Here is a 3,333-nt window from a genome sequence, read left to right on the forward strand (position 1 = left end):
TTGGTATTTATTGTTTTGAGTACAGCCTGGTCCATGACACAAGCTCCCCCCTCTTATCTTAGTGTGTAACTATATTATGTTCTAATCACAGCTTTTTTTTCTCCAGAGAATTATTTTACTTGAAACTTCAAGCTGAAGTTTAAGTGCTTTCAACTTGGCGTCCCTATTTTGGGCATGTCATATCGTCACTGTCGGGCAGAAACCTTGTATCTCCAAGTTTCACATTTGTACATTTTTTGTACAGTAAGTAAAGCCCTGCTTCATCATACAAGACTGTCACACTGGGGCATGGTGGCACAGTCCAGAAGGTCCTATGTTCAATTCCTGTCGGCAGTGTTCGAGTTATACCCAGAGAGCTATGGTGGCCCTCATATTTGGGTGATATCATGCCGGCGCACAGCGCCGGCCGAAAATTCGGATATTTTTTTAAAATGGATATTTTCAGGTGTAAAGTCGTCTAAAACAGGTTTCCTCTATTAAATCATATTTTTCCTTTCACAATTTTATTTTGGGTGTCTTTGGGGCTATAATGGAAGGCTAATTGAATTAATTCATATAGTTAAACAATTAATAGGGAACTCCAAGACTGACTGCTTTACAAGCATTGTGATACAGAGAATAAAATCTAATATAGGAGATAGCAAAAGTGAATTGTAAACGAGCTGTTTTCCCCCCTTTCCATTTGCAAATAGGCCTACATTTATGGACTGACCATTTAGTGGAGCCTATAATGATTATAATTTTAATAATGATTACATAGCCTACTTTTATTCGGGTAATTATTAATGTGGGTGTGCATGCGTGGTTCTGGGTAACAGCATGTGTACAGTATGTGTGTCCACTAAACACAAACAGTGCACTGCTGTGTTGCTCAAATTAACTTCACCTTAAAAATGAAGACAAGATTGCGACGTATTCTCCTCCACTCCCCTCTCCTCAGCTGCTCACTGCACGGAGCTACAAACCAAGCGTAACTTTCTTCTCTCTTCTTGCTCACTGTGCAAAGTTCAGTCCATTTACTCTGATTTATCTCAATAGCGCCCCCGCTACAAACAGTGCAGGCGGCTGGCTGTATTGCACCTATGTTAACTGCACTGTGCACAGTTAACTGGGAAAATCCCTGGTGTTATGAAAATTCGATATTTGCAGGCAATGTATGGTGGGAATACGTTTATCTATTTGGACATTTAGGTATGATATGTGGGACTGTCAGTAAAAATAAATAAATAATAATAATAAAAAAATAAAAATAAAACACTTGGGAAAATAAAGAGACCCCATAGGGGTTTTTGACTATGGGGTCCCAGACTTTATCTATGGGGGCTAAGCCCCCATTGGCCCCCACATAACTCGAACCCTGCCTGTCGGGGTACGCTGTGGGCGCTGGGGGCATTTTCTCTCCTCCGCTTCAGCAGTGCCCACACCCTATAGGTGGGGTTGGTGAAAGGGCCTTTCTGTGTGGAGTTTGCATGTTCTCCCCGTGGCAAAAACATGCAGTAATCCTGGTCTCTATACTGCCTCCCTCTGGCCAGCCGCGGCGCCTGATGGAGGGGAAAGGAACTGGTTGGAATAACGTGTTCCTTCCACGCGTTACGTCCAACCGGGTGAGCTCCCCCTGTCAGGTGATAAGAAGCGGCCCGCTCACTCCTCATGCACTGAAGGAGGCATGAGCTCACTTTGGGGCCCTCCCCAGGTTGGCAGAGGGAGACAGCGTAGGCAATTGGTACAGGGTGAAAAATGGGTTACAAAACTTTTTTAGAAAACTAAGAAAATAGCTGATCTACAAGCACACAACGCTTCGCGATGTGTGCTTGTAGAGCTGCTATTTTCACTTTTGGATCATTTTTAAAATGAAGAACACAAAATGAACGGTGTTGGACATACAAGGTTTCCACCCCGACAACAATGAGAAAAGCATCTTTTCATTGTGTTCCGTTGTTGAATCCTGCCCAGTAGTCTCAGAGAGAAGGAGCTCGCAGACCCCTCAAGTTCAGGAGAACACCATGCAGCCACTGTGAGCACAGCGCTGAGTAATAATCCTCCTCAGGGGGCTTCAGACGATTGTCGCGGACCAAAGGCAGTGGATCCTTCTGATCCCAGCAGGGTGCTTCTGTTGCTCAGTGAAAGTAGCGTGGTATACGGTGTGGAACGATTTAACAAAGGCTGTAAGCAAAATCATCTTGGCAGATTAAATAAGAGACCTGTCATATAAGAGCTCCTTTTCTTGTTTGCTCTTTTAAGCTTCTTGAGGGCAGGTAACGCCATCCCACCAGTCGATTAAAATAACCAAGAATAACACTACCAGTGTTGCCAAGTTCACTTATTTACCTCAACTTTTGGCTTGTTTTTCTTTTCCAGAGTTGCGGGAGAAAAAGATAAGTCTAGCCAGATTTGTCTTGTTTTATTTTGGCTTGTTTTCGGAAGTCGGTTGGCTTATTTCTCTCACGAGACTTGGCAACACTGGCCACTACTGTAACTCTCACCCCCCTTTTGACCTCCCTCCCACCGGGAAGCCCGATCCAGGTCACGGCATGTAATGCCCGGGATCCCAAACCCGGGTCTTCCACGTAGCACTGTCGCCGACTTAAACTATGATAAAAAATGTATGTCAACTACCTTTTTCACTGACGAAAACTAAATAAATAAAGACGGAAAGAAAACTAAGCTATGATGACTAAACATACTGACATTTTCGTCGACAAATACAAACTAGACTAAAATGTTTGGGAGGGGCTAGTGGATCCAGTAGAACTAAGGCAGGTCATCATGTTATCAAATCATTAAGTCAAGTCAAACATGGCTGTCACAGACCGAAAATAGCTGATCTACAAACTCGAAGAATTTGTAGATTAGCCAAGTGAATATCAGCCATTTCAATGCCATCGCAGCCCCCTAAATCAATTGTAGATTTTGTCCTCTAAAATCTTAAATTTAGCCAACTAAAACTAGACCAAAAGTAAAACATTTCGGATGAATAAAATATGACTAAAACTAAACAGATCTTTATTCAAAACACTATGACTAAAACGTAATCAAATTGCTGTCAAAACCAACACTACCGTGTGGAAAGCCAGTTACCAGTAGCTATGTTCTGGAAATGAAATTCACAAATTGCAGTGTCCCTGTTCATGCCCATTTTGCCGGGGGAGGAAATCTAGGAGGAATGTCATGGTGAGCACATGGTGCCCATGCATGGTGCCCTTGGGAGGTGCAAGGCAAAACATTCTTCCTGAACAGCAAGAACGGTCATTCTGACTTCTGAATAATTGTTTATATTCCGAGTTTACGGCTTGAGTATGTTTGACTCCGCGCTATATTATGTTTGTAACGTAA

The 3,333-nt window shown here is 42.9% G+C and overlaps 1 protein-coding gene across 1 annotated transcript in view; it reads right to left on the bottom strand.

The window, feature by feature from the left end:
* dab2 (DAB adaptor protein 2) overlaps positions 1-938 on the bottom strand; it is a 40,263-nt gene extending 39,325 nt beyond the window's left edge. Inside the window, exon 1 of the mRNA XM_080742977.1 lies at positions 887-938. The gene's annotated coding sequence lies outside the window, so the exon portion shown is untranslated. The remainder of the gene's footprint in view (positions 1-886) is intronic.
* Positions 939-3,333: the final 2,395 nt, after the last annotated feature.

Source organism: Nannobrachium achirus (assembly GCF_963921795.1).
Source record: "Nannobrachium achirus genome assembly, chromosome: 15".
NCBI lineage: Eukaryota > Metazoa > Chordata > Actinopteri > Myctophiformes > Myctophidae > Nannobrachium > Nannobrachium achirus.